The sequence below is a fragment of the Suncus etruscus genome, chromosome 11, assembly GCF_024139225.1.
Source record: "Suncus etruscus isolate mSunEtr1 chromosome 11, mSunEtr1.pri.cur, whole genome shotgun sequence".
In the NCBI taxonomy this organism is placed as follows: Eukaryota; Metazoa; Chordata; class Mammalia; order Eulipotyphla; family Soricidae; genus Suncus; species Suncus etruscus.
Window position 1 is genome coordinate 62,732,250 of NC_064858.1, and position 14,593 is coordinate 62,746,842.

The following is a 14,593-nucleotide window of genomic DNA, read 5'->3' on the forward strand; positions in this document are numbered from 1 at the left end:
TAACAATAAGATGAATTCAGAAAACATGTCATTGTTTGATTGGTACAAAAGCAAACTTCAATCTACAGAAGACTGACTGTGATAACCATGACTAGGCAGAACTTAGCCTGGGACCAAAAAAAAAAAAAAAAAAAAAGGGCCCTAGTCTAGGCCTTGGCCTATGATCTGTACAACAACCAAGATCTCCAACTCCAATTGTCTGAATGAGACAACTGCAACCGAGCAGATCTTCTAGGAACATAAGGAAGATTCTATCCCATGCTTCATCCTAGGCTTGGGGCAAAAACCAAAATAACTACAGAACTACAGAAGACTGATTAAAACAATGATGATGGAATAGAACTCCTAGAATCATAAAGAAAGACTCCATCATAGATTCCATCCTTTGACCTGTGCAAATACCAAGATCTCTAGCTACAGAGGCAGAATATTTTATCCATGGATGAAGTGGAAAGTTCCCAGACACCACCAAAGGACCAATGGGAGAGTAAAAGAACATGTATGGAGCCTGTAGTTATTCCCTTGACAGTCTACTTAAAGGGCGGAGAAACTCTGTATCTCTTAGCCAAAAATTCCCTTTCTAATTTTCCCAATAATTACTGTGACTATGAAAGAAAAAAAAAAAAAGAGAGAAACACAAATTAACTTTTTTTTTGGTTTTGCTATTGTTGTTGTTTGTTGCTTTGGTTTTTTATTCCGTGGGTTTTCTGTGTGTGTGTGTGTGTGTGTGTGTGTGTGTGTGTGTGTGTGTGTGTGTGCGCGCGTGTGCTTAGTTTTGTCTTTTATTTCAGGACCTTGGTTACTGTGTGGTATTTATTGCTGTAGTGCTTTTCAAAGTTTTATTTGATATTTAAAAAAAAATTTTTTAGTATTTTTATGTTTCTCCCTTTTCCCCCTTTCTTTTCTTAAACTTATATTTATAGCCTCTGCAAGAACTCTTCCCTTTTTTGCTTGTTTGATTTTTGCTACATTTTATTTTATTTTCTTCAAACAGAACCACATAGTTTGAACCATTTTATTTTGCCTCACAAATTGAGGGGGAAATGATGGAGGGTACCAAGACCAGACAGTCATATGAACATTAAGTAGAAATAAATAAATGATCAGACTTAAACACCAAATCCAAACAGAATCAACACCCTATCTACAACATGGTAGACACAAAGGGAACCACTTATACTAGCAACCCGGATGCTGAGGAGGGGATATGGGATGCATGCTGGGGAACAGGAGGACAACATTGGTAGTGGGAATGCCCCTAATTCAATGTCACTATGTACCTAAAAATTACTGTGAAAGATTTTTAATCCACTTTGGTAAAAAAAAATACAATATAAAAAAAGATGGAAGCAGAGACCACTTCTGGTGGGCCTTAGAGATAACAGAAACAGTTTTATATTTCATGGTGAATGAGCAACAGCATTCCTATAAGTATTTTCAGGAAAACAACCAACTTTCTCAAAGATGACTTCATTTTTTGGTGTGGAAAATATACTATAAGAAAAAGTTTATTTTGGTCACCACAGAACAACAAGTAAAAAATGTTCAAACTTTTAGAAAAATTTTATGGTACCTCTCTGTATACAAGGTGTTATTAAGGTTTTTATTTACTTGGTAAACAAATAAATTACTCATTTTATTGATTCAATACATTAATGAGTATTATAAAATGATTAGGTAAAAGCAGCATATGACATAGGAGTAAAACAAATTTTATTGTAATTGATGCTTTAGTGTCAAGCTAGGAACTGAATAAAATACTTTTTTTTAGTTAAATAATTTCAAATGTAACATTGCACTTTTATATTAAGATCTATAGAAATGCACTATTCAATTTATTATTGTGTTGAATGATATAGTCCTCTAGAACATAATATACTCCAGCACCCAACTATTTTTTAAATTTCTAATTGAATTTCTCCCCAGGACTCTTACAATATACAAAATAAATGTGTATATTTGTTCTGAGTGAATAATGGGCAATTTGATTTTAGTATGCAATGTATTGTGCTTCTTACTATGTTAGTTATTATTCTATTTGATTTGTATAGCATTCTCAGATCAATGTTTAAATTTCATGAGGCATTTGTCCTCCCTGTGAAGAAACTAATAAGGAAGCTTTATCCTGAAGGATTATTTAGGGAGGATTAAAAAAAATCAATGTTATTTGGAGTATATATTTTCTGAATTGAAAGACAACCTAGCTACATACTGTGAATAGAGATTTTGAAAAAAATAACAAGAAATTTAGATTCACAAATAAAATAATATATCAAAAATGTGCTGGTGGCACTTTCATGAATCTTCAATTCAACAGTTTTCTTTCCCCACTTTTTTCTTTCAAAGAGATAATTCATATAGCATTTATTGAGTGTAACCTTATGAAGTATTCTAGTCAAGTTACTGACTGATCCTTCTAAGATCATTATATATACAGTTTGTTCTTAAAGTCATAATGTAACTAGTAGAGTAATATATATATGTATGTGTATATGTAATATTATATAACAATATATAATATAAAATATTAAACTAAGAAGTATTATAGCCATCAAGTTTTATGGTAAATTTATGTATATAGTTATCTGTTTTTAAATTAGAAAGGACACCCACTTATTTTAAGACAATTTAGAATAAGCTCTCTTAGGAAAAGATGGTTTTCTCACTAAATGGTTTAGAAAATGGATTACACATTTTAATATAAGAGTACAGCCTCTACTTGTGGAGGTAGCTGCCTTTTACTTGAATAATGTATTTATTTTGATATTGTCTTTTCTAGTAATTTTTTAATGTACACAAACATTGCAAAAAACAGCTTTATATTTATAAAGCGCTTTGACCGATTCCCATTTACCACCCTAAATGGGTCAGTTTAACAGCTGTAATATATTGATAAATCAATTATGTATGTTTGTGAAAGTGTGCATGTGTAGTAGACTAACATTTGTTAGTCTATTGTCTATCTGTGTGGTACATAATGTTCATCTATGTTGTACATAGCTCCTCTACCTTCCCCTTTCACTGACTGCTATACAGCAAAACCTTTTCTATTGTTTCCTTATGCTCACTTATCCCAGATGTGTGCTTTTTCTATTAAACTCCTTTACCCCTTCAGTTTAACAAACCCATGTGCCCTGGAACACCATCTGCTCCCACACTCTTACACCCCACACCCTTTCAATCTCTCGTCACTTTGAATTGCCACTTGCGACCACAATCAGATTTTTGGGAAAAGTTTTCAATTAGCATTAATTGTGCCTCGGATAAACCTTATTGGCTATGATACTGCCACTGCAGAAAGCTGAGACCAGAATCAGATTTTTGAGTAAGCCCTGGCTCAAGGACTGCTATTGGCCTGTGACTCCCACCCTGCAGCGTCAGGACATTTCCATTGCCTCCCTGACTATCATCAACTGACAGATCACCTTGTTAGCTGCAGCAGTAATCCAGATTCTATATACCTTGGACTTGATCACAACAGATTAGGGGAAAGATATGTGTATTTCTATGTATTATTTTCTGAGGGTACATTGTTGTTGCCTAGGATATATTCAGCAGACTAAGAAGATACATGTATTTATTTATATGTATTTCTGTTATTATACCTCTGTATCAGGGATAATATCATATGTCAGAATAATAGAGTATGACATCAACAAACTAGCCATAGTCCCCTGTTGCCACTAATAGTATTTTGTGGCTACATCCCTTATTCTTTTTAACATAGATCCAGCAAAATGGGATATCTTATTGAAAGAAAGGAGTTCACACTTATTAGAAATAGAAACTCCAAACTTTAAATGTTGCAGGTGAGTAAAAAACCCTGAACATTTGTCATATTGGCTTGACTTAAAAGTCAGCTACTCTGAGATTGGCCATACAACCTAAGTTTTGAGTCCCATCGATGGAACCAGGGTCAGACTTCATGCCCCCCTAGCAATGACTTGCAACCAGGGGTTAGCTTTGTGACACCCTGGCAATGACAAACGACTTGAGAGAGCCCAAGAGCTCTTTTGTGATGCCTAACAATGAGAGACACTAATGAGAAGAAGATGAAGGAAATGAAGTCTTTTGTTTGTTTGTTTTGGGGCCAAACCTAGTGAGTCTCAGGTTTTATTTCTGGCTCTATGCTCAGAAATTGCTCCTGGCTAGGAGCACCATATGGGATTGAACCACGTCCATTCTGGATAGGCTGTGTGCAAACCCTATTGCTGTGCTATTGCACCGGTCCTGTAAAGGGAGTCTTTTAATTTTCCTTGGACCTAGAAGAAGAAGAACCCTCTGGGTGCTTAATCAAATTAAAGACTGCTCTAAAATCTACAGTTAAAAAGTATGACAAATGCTTCATTGAAAAATCTGTTATCTAGGTTAAATGTTTTTTTAATCTTTTCCTTAGCTTTTACTATGTCTATTCAAAAATAAAAGCCACTTTTACCACTTTACTATAAGCTTTGATTTGGGAATTTCTGCCTCTTGCAGAGGACAGTAGAACATGATTTACTTGGTCCATTTCATATTTTTGTGTTCATTAAACAGAATAGAAATATTGTTAGGTCACACCTTATTTTATTCCAATAAAAGACTTCCACCCTCATTCTCTCTGCCCTTCACCCAAAGGCTTCAAAATGTAAAAACGCACCTATATTGCGCTAACTTCATATAATTATTTTGTATGTTACTAGACCCTCCACTACCCTGGGGATAGATTAAATGGCAATAGAAGTTCTTGGTTTTAGAAGGCTGATCAAATGAGTTTGAAGCCTTCCAATTCTCCTTTTTTTTCTTTTTTCTTTTTGTGTTTTTTTTTTGGGGGGGCACACCCGTTTGATGCTCAGGGGTTACTCCTGCTCAGAAATTGCCCCTGGCTTGGGGGGGACCATATGGGATGCCGGGGGATCGAACCACAGTCCTTCCTTGGCTAATGCTTGCAATGCAGACACCTTACATCTAGCGCCACCTCACTGGCCCCATTTTTTTTTCACATTTATGCATGGCTTGGATGATTCATTTCTTATAGCTACCCTCCTCCAAACCCATTTTCCCAGGGTTGGATTACAGCATGTGGAGTCCAACATCTGGTGTTACCTTTTAAATTATATCTAGGGGTTCCTGCATTTTGTGGGAAAAAATAGAACTTTATTTATTCTGGCTTGTCTCATATTTCTTCATTTTTGTAAATAGAAAAGGGGAGCTGTTGGTTAACCAGTCTTCACCCTAAATAAAGATGGCTTCTTCTTTACATATCAAAGTTCCAACTAGGTGGAAAGAGTTTCTAGAAAGGTCTTTTACCTTCTCTCCCCCTACCTATGGGGATGTTCATAATCTTCTAATAAATACTGTCTCAACTAGTCTCTTCCTCTAGTTTCACTAGAAGGAAAGGACCCCAGGTTTGTTTCGTGTGAAACATGATATGTGATGTGTGAAACACATCAGCACGGTTTAAATTAATTTCTGTATAGTTCCTTGGTGCACTGTGATGGTAATTTACACTCAGGTATTCTTATCAGGGACCATATAGGGTGCCAAAGATTAACACAAATAGGCCTCATGCAAAGTAAGTACCTTACAAGCCAGACTATATCTACAACCCATTATAAAAAATGTCTTTGCAAGGTTGATAGATATATGAAAGACATGATTAAATTATGAGATGCCTAGGAGAAAGCAATATCTTTATGCATCAATACTTAATTTTATATAATTACTACATATGCTACTAATAATAAATAATTATAAAAACTATTATACTTAAATACAGAAACTTTATGGGAACTCATGATATGCAAGCTCTATATCCAAATTTATTATATATTACATCTCACATATGATTTTTTTTCTGTTATCATTGAAAAGTGAGGCACAAAGTAATTTTTCTAAAGCTACATGATGATTTTAAGCCATGACATTTGAAGTACAGATATTTTAATTTATCTCTTATTTATTACTCAATATGCGATGCACATTCTTTTTTAGGGGGTGGGTCACACCCAACAGGGAAAGAAGGTACCTTTCTTTATCTTTGGCAGAGATAAAAAGTGATTGCACCTTGATAGACAACAGAGTGGAGACTTCAGAAACATTACAATTGTAATAACCACACAATTTGACAATTGCACTCTTAAGTATCAGTCAAAAGAATACAAAAACACTCAATTTACAACTGTCAAGATCTGGAAAAAACCCAAATGCCACCACAGAGAAGTGACCACAAAACTTCTGATATATATACACACTGAAGAATACTCTTTTTTTTTATTTAAACAACTTTATTACACACATGATTGTGTTTGGGTTTCAGTCATGTAAGAACACCACCCATCACCAGTGCAACATTCCCATCACCAATGTCCCAAATCTCCCTCCTACCCACCCAACCCCCGCCTGTACTCTAGACAGGCTTTCTATTTTCCTCCTACATTCTCATTAATTATGATAGTTCAAAACGTAGTTCTTTCTCTAACTAAACTCATCACTCTTCATGGTGAGCTTCATGAGGTGAGCTGTAACTTCCAGCTCTTTTCTCTTTTGTGTCTGAAAGTTATTATTGCAAGAATGTCTTTCATTTTTCTTAAAACTCATAGATGAGTGAGACCATTCTGTGTCTTTCTCTCTCTCTCTCTGACTTATTTCACTCAGCATAATAGATTCCGTGTACATCTATGTATAGGAAAATTTCATGACTTCATCTCTCCTAACAGCTGCATAATATTCCATTGTGTATATGTACCACATTTTCTTTAGCCATTCATCTGTTAAAGGGTATCTTGGCTGTTTCCAGAATCTTGCTATGGTAGATAGTGCTGCAAAAAATATAGGTGTAAGGAAGGGATTTTTCTATTGTATTTTTGTGTTCCTAGGGTATATTCCTAGGAGTGGTATAGATGGGTTGTATGGGCGCTCGATTCCCAGTTTTTGAAGGAATCTCCATATTGCTTTCCATAACGGTTGAACTAGACGGCATTCCCACCAGCAGTGGATAAGAGTTCCTTTCTCTCCACGTCCCCGCCAACTACTTGTTCACATTCTTTGTGATGTGTGCCAATCTCTGGGGTATGAGGTGGTACCTCATAGTTGTTTTGATTTGCAACTCCCTGATGATTAGTGATGTGGATCATTTTTTCATGTGTCTTTTGGCCATTTGAGTTTCTTCTTTGTCATAGTGTTTGCCCATTTTTTCTCCCCATTTTTTGATGGGATTAGGTGTTTTTTTCTTGTAAAGTTCTGTCAGTGCCTTGTATATTCTGGAGATTAGCCCATTATCTGATGGGTATTGGGTGAATAATTTCTCCCACTTAGTGGGGGGCTCTTGTATCCTGGGTGCTATTTCTTTTGAGGTGCAGAAGCTTCTCAGTTTAATATATTCCCATCTGTTAATCACTGCTTTGAATTGCTTGGAGAGTGCAGTTTCCTCCTTGAAGATGCCTGTAATGTCCTGGAGTGTTTTGCCTATGTGCTGTTCTATATATCTTATGGTTTTGGGTCTGATATAGAGGTCTTTAATCCATTTAGATTTTACCATCGTACAAGATGTTAGCTGGGGGTCTAAGTTCAATTTTTTTGCAAGTGGCTATCCAATTGTGCCAACACGACTTGTTGAAGAGGCTTTCTCTGCTCCATTTCGGATTTCCTGCTCCTTTATCAAAAATTAGGTGATTGTATGTCTGGGGAACATTTTCTGAGTATTCAAGCCTATTCCAATGATCTGAGGGCCTGTCCTTATTCCAATACCATGCTGTTTTGATAACTATTGCTTTGTAGTACAGTTTAAAGTTGGGGAAAGTAATTCCTCCCATATTCTTTTTCCCAATGATTGCTTTAGCTATTTGAGGGTGTTTATTGTTCCAAATGAATTTCAAAAGTGCCTGATCCACTTCTTTGAAGAATGTCATGGGTATCTTTAGAGGGATGGCATTAAATCTGTATAATGCCTTGAGGAGTATTGCCATTTTGATGATGTTAATCCTGCCAATCCATGAGCAGGGTATGCATTTCCATTTCCACGTGTCCTCTCTTATTTCTTGGAGCAGAGTTTTATAGTTTCTTTTTATAGGTCCTTCACATTTTTAGTCAAGTTGATTTCAAGATATTTGAGTTTGTGTGGCACTGTTGTGAATGGGGTTGTTTTCTTAATGTCCATTTTATCCGTATTACTATTGATGTATAGAAAGGCCATTGATTTTTGTGTGTTAATTTTGTAGCCTGCCACCTTGCTATATGAGTCTATTGTTTCTAGAAGCTTTTCGGTAGAGCCTTTAGGGTTTTTTATGTAGAGTGTCATGTAATCTGCAAACAGTGAGAGCTTGACTTCTTCCTTTCCTATCTGGATTACCTTGATATGTTTTTCTTGCCTAATCGCTATAGCAAGTACTTCCAGTGCTATGTTGAATAGGAGTGGTGAGAGAGGACAGCCTTGTCTTGTGCCAGAATTTAGAGGGAAGGCTTTTAGTTTTTCTCCATTGAGGATAATATTTGCCCCTGGCTTGTGGTAGATGGCCTTAACTATATTGAGAAAGGTTTCTTCCAATCAGATCTTGCTGAGAGTTTTGATGAAGAATGGGTGTTGGACCTTATTAAATGCTTTCTCTGCATCTATTAGTATGATCATGTGGTTTTTATTTTTCTTGTTATTGATGTTGTGTATTATGTTGATAGATTTACGGATGTTAAACCATCCTTGCATTCTTGAGATGAAACCTACTTGATCGTAGTGGATGATCTTCTTAATGAGGCATTGAATCCTATTTGCCAGGATTTTGTTGAGGATCTTTGCATCTGCATTCATCAGCAATATTGTTCTGTAATTTTCTTTTTTGGTAGCATCTCTGTCTGGTTTAGGTATCAAGGTGATATTGGCTTCATAAAAGCTATTTGAAAGTGTTTCCGTTTGTTTAATTTCATGAAAGAGTCTTGCCAGGATTGGTAGTAGTTGGAAAATTTGAAAGAATTCATTAGTGAATCCATCTGGGCCTGGGCTTTTGTTTTTGGGCAGACATTTGATTACCATTTTAATTTCAGAAATGGTGAGGGGGTGCTTAGATATGCTACATCTTCTTCCTTCACCGGAAGATTATGAGTCCAATAATTTATCCATTTCTTCCAGGTTCTCATTTTTAGTGGAGTAGTTTTTCAAAGTAGTTTCTGATTACCCTTTGAATCTCTGTCGTATCAGTAGTGATCTCTCCTTTTTTTATTCCTAATACGAGTTATCAAGTTTCTCTCTCTCTTTGTTAGGTTTGCCAGTGGTCTATCAATCTTGTTTATTTTTTCAAAGAACCAACTTCTGCTTTCGTTGATCTTTCAGATTGCTTTTTGGGTTTCCACTTCATTGATTTCTGCTTTCAGCTTTGTTATTTCCTTCTGTCTTCCTATTTTTCGGTCCTTTTGTTGAGCACTTTCTAGTTCTATTAGCTGTGTCATTAAGCTACTCAGGTAAGCTCCTTCTTCCTGAGGTGTGCTTGCAAAGCTATAAATTTTCCTCTCAGTACTGCTTTTGCTGTGTCCCATAAGTTCTGATAGTTTGTGTCTTTATTGTCATTTATTTCCAGGAACCTTTTGATTTCCTCCTTGATTTTTTCTCGGACCCACTGGTTATTGAGTATATGGCTGTATAACTTCCAGGTGTTAAAGTTTTTCTTCTGAGTCTCTTTGGAATTCACAAGTAATTTCAGAGCTTTGTGGTCAGTGAAGGTAGTCTGCAAATTTCTTTTCTCTTGATATTATGGAGGTATGTTTTATGTACTAGCATGTAGTTTATCCGAGAGAATCAAGATAATACACAACATCAACAACAAGAAAAATAAAAACTACATGATCATATCAATAGATGCAGAGAAAGCATTTGATAAGTTCCAGCAACCATTCTTAATCAAAACTCTTAGCAAGATGGGAACGGAAAAAACCTTTCTCAATATAGTTAAGGCCATCTACCACAAACCAATGGCAAATATCCTCAATAGAGAAAAACTAAAAGCCTTCCCTCTAAATTCTGGCACAAGACATGGCTGTCCTCTCTCACCACTCCTATTCAACATAGCACTGGAAGTACTCGCTATAGTGATTAGGCAAGAAAAACATATCAAGGGAATCCAGATAGGAAAGGAAGAAGTCAATCTCTCATTGTTTGCAGATGACATGATACTCTTCTTAGAAAACCCTAAAGACTCTACCAAAAAGCTTCTAGAAAAAATAGACTCATATAGCAAGGTGCCAGGCTACAAAATTAACACACATATAACAATGGCCTTTTTATACACCAATAGTAATAAGAAATAAATGGACATTAAGTAAACAACCCCATTCACAACAGTGCCACACAAACTCAAATATCTTGGAATCAACTTCACTAAAAATGTGAAGGACCTATACAAAGAATACTATAAAACTCTGCTCCAAGAAATAAGAGAGGAAATGCAGAAATGGAAACACATACCCTGCTTATAGATTGGCAGGATTAACATAATCAAAATGGCAATACTCCTGAATGCATTATATGGATTTAATGCAATCCCTCTAAAGATACCCATGACATTCTTCAAAGATGTGGATCAGGCACTTTTGAAATTTGTTTCGAACAATAAACACCCTCGAATAGCTAAAGCAATCATTGGGAAAAAGAATATGACAGGAATTACTTTCCCCAACTTTAAACTTTACTACAAAGCAATAGTTATCAAAACAGCATGGTATTGGAATAAGGACAGGCCCTCAGATCAGTGGAATAGGCTTGAATACCCAGAAAATGTTCCCCAGACATACGATCACCTAATTTTTAATAAAGGAGCAGGAAATCTTAAATGGAGCAGGGAAAGCCTCTTCAACAAGTAGTGTTTGCACAATTGGATAGCCACTTGCAAAAAATTGAACTTAGACCCCCAGCTAACATCATGTACGAAGGTAAAATCCAAATGGATTAAAGACCTCTATATCAGACCCAAAACCATAAGATATATCGAACAACACGTAGGCAAAACACTCCAGGACATTGAGACTACATGCATCTTCAAGGAGAAAACTGCATTCTCCAAGCAAGTGAAAGCAGAGATTAACAGATGGGAATATATTAAGCTGAGAAGCTTCTGCACCTCAAAGGAAATAGTGCCCAGGACACAAGAGCCACCAGTTGAGTGGGAGAAACTATTCACCCAATACCCATCAGATAAGGGGCTAATCTCCAAAATATACAAGGCACTGACAGAACTTTACAAGAAAATATCATCTAATCCCATCAAAAATTGGGGAGAAGAAATGAACAGACACTTTGACAAGAAGAAATACAAATGGCCAAAAGACACATGAAAAAGTGCTTCACATCACTAGTTATCAGAAAGATGCAAATCAAAACAACAATGAGATACCACCTCACACCCCAGAGAATGGCACACATCACAAAGAATGAGAAAGAGTGTTGGCGGGATGTGGAGAGAAAGCAACTCTTATCCACTGCTGTTGGGAATGCAGTCTAGTTCAACTTTTATGGAAAACGATATGGAGACTCCTGAAAAAACTGGAAATCGAGCTCCCATACTATCCAGCTATACCACTCCTAGGAATATACCCTAGGAACACAAAAATACAATACAAAAATCCCTTCCTTACACCTATATTCATTGCAGCACTATTTACCATTGCAAGACTCTGGAAACAACCCAGATGCCCTTCAACAGATTAATAGCTAAAAAAACTGGTACATATACACAATGGAATATTTTGCAGCTGTCAGGAGAGATGAAGTCATGAAATTTTCCTATACATGGATGTACACGGTATCTATTATGCTGAATGAAATAAGTCAGAGAGAGAGAGAGAAAAATGCAGAATGGTCTCACTCATCTATAAGTTTTAAAAAAAAATGAAAGACATTTATGCAATAATAATTTTCAGACACAAAAGAGAAAAGAAGTGAAAGTTCCAGCTCACCTTAGGAAGCTCACCACAAAGAGTGATGAGTTTTTTTAGAGAAATAACTACATTTTGAACTGTCCTAATATTGAGAATGTATGAGGGAAATGGAGAGCCTGTTTAGAGTACAGACGGGGGTCGGGTGGGGAGAAGGGAGATTTGGGACATTGGTGATGGGAATTTTGCACTGGTGAAGGGTGGTGTTCTTTACATGACTGAAACCCAAGCACAATCATGTATGTAAACAGGGTTTTCAAATAAAAAAAAGAAATAATTTAGAAATGATGCACCAAAAAAAAAAAAAGCACCAGGAAACCCACAAAGCATATTTCACCATTTTAACGAAAGAAAGTAGAATTTTATAAAGAGATTTTCTCAGTTCAATAAGATGGAGACAACCCTTTCATTTATAACTTTCCTAGAAAATTCCACATTTGAAGATCTTGATCTTTCCTGCTTACCGTGGTCATATATTCAAAATTGGAAATGGGGCTACTGGAATTTCAAGAAAGCTCTATCTGGAAAAGTAATTTCAATGACCCGCACATGGCCCTTGAAAGTATTGAGTGTGAAAAGATGACAAATATATCACTGATAGCAGTTCTGAAAATGAAATCCTAAAATCGTGGAATTCTCTGCCAGACAATTTTAAGTTCATGAAAGCACTTGGGATTGCTCTTCTTACTTTGTTTGGGTCATCCCATGCCTGTGGGCTTGTTTTCAGCTTTAAATCGTATAAAATCTGATGTTAGAAACAGTTTAATGGATGGCACGAGTGCTGCATATGTTTCTCTGAAATTAACGCACTATGAGCCAAGGATTGACAAGTTATCAGCATGCATGAAACAACAAAAATTACATTAATTTTTTTCAGAGCATGCCCAATGCATGTTTACATGAAGCAGTGCTTTCAGTTTGCAGTTAAGACACTTTCTAAGTTATTTAAATATTATTTAAAGATGTTATTTAAAAAAGGATTTACATGACCCTGTTGTATTCCAGGCTGGAATTTCCAATAAAAATGGTTGGTTTAATTGTAAGCTCTTTTGTTTTCTTTACATTATAACATTAGAAATATAATTATTGAACTATTTTCAAATTTGATTGTAAATTTTACAAAAAAAGATATATAAACTCTTTGAGAAAACTACACTAAGAACTATCATGTAGAAAGCCTTCTAGAGTACAGGTGGGGATGGGGTGGGAAGGAGAGAGATTTGGGACATTGTTGATGGGAATATTTCACTGGTGAAGGGGGGTATTCTTGTAGGAAAATTGGGTTTATCTGAAACCCAACTATATTCATATTTGTAATTAAGGTGTTTAAAAAAGATATTAATAAAAATTTTCACTGGAAAAATTACATAAGTAAAAGGTAGAGGCTGAGAGATAGTATAGCTGTAGGGTGTTTAAAATATGATTCTCGTATCTTATTTTTAAAATAATGAAGAGTTCCTAAAACTCAGCAATTAGAATAGAATTTCTTTTACTTTTTTGTTTGTTTTGGGGTCACACCTGGCAGATATTTATGGCTCTATGCTAATGAATAACTCCTGACAGGCTTGGGGGACCATTTAGTATTTCAGGTACAAGACTCAGGTCAACAGCAAGCAAATGCTCTACAGGTTTCAATTTTTTTTTTTGGTTTTTGGGCCACAACTAGCGGTGCTCAGGGGTTACTTCTGGCTGTCTGCTCAGAAATAGCTCCTGGCAGGCACGGGGGACCATATGGGACACCGGGATTCGAACCAACCACCTTTGGTCCTGGATCGCCTGCCTGCAAGGCAAACTCCGCTGTGCTATCTCTCCGGGCCCACAGGTTTCAATTTTTTAGTGAACAAAATTTACAGAAAATAAATGTGAATAGTAATATACAAATGTTAAAAAACTTGTTTAACACCATTTGGGGGGGGGGGCACATCTTGTGATGATCAGGAGTTACCAGATCATACTCAGAAATCTCTCCTGGATTGAGGGACCAATGGGACACTGGGGGATCAAATCATAGTCCATTCTAAGTTAGCGTATGCAAGGCAAACACCCTACTGCTTGTGCCACTGCTTCGATTCCATATAACACCATTTTAATTAGATTATTGCAGATAAGGACCGGCGAGGTGACGCTAGATGTAAGGTGTCTGCCTTGCAAGCATTAGCCAAAGAAGGACTGCTGTTCAATCTCACAGCTTCACATATGGTCCCCCCAAGCCAGAGGCGATTTCTGAGCATTTAGCCAGGAGTAACCCCAGAGCATCAAACGGATATGGCCAAAAAAAAACCAAAAAAAAATATTATTGCAGATATAAAAACTACAATAAGTTATTAATAGTCAGCTACTAAAATGTTTAACTTAAAAACCCTTGACAATGTTAAATATTGTAAAGATATGAAGCAACAGAACCAATCATTTATTGCAGGTATAAATGAAAAATGACACAACTACTGTGAAGGATTCTTTTCAGTTTCTTACAGAGCTGAACATAATCTGACCAGGTTAAAAAGTAATTAATTGAATTCCTGGTTATTGACCCAATTGATTTAAAAATAGGGTTATACAAATACCTTAATGTAATTGTTTATATTAATTTCACTCATAATATCAAAATGCTGGAAGTATTGACAGTGTTCATTAATGGGTGATTGGAAAAATCATTTAATAAATCCATACAATAAAGTATTACTCAATAATAAAAATA

The 14,593-nt window shown here is 36.0% G+C and overlaps 1 pseudogene; it reads right to left on the reverse strand.

Annotated features, from left to right (window-relative positions):
* Window positions 1–3,174: 3,174 nt before the first annotated feature.
* Window positions 3,175–3,303, reverse strand: LOC126023382 (uncharacterized; annotated as a pseudogene).
* Window positions 3,304–14,593: the final 11,290 nt, after the last annotated feature.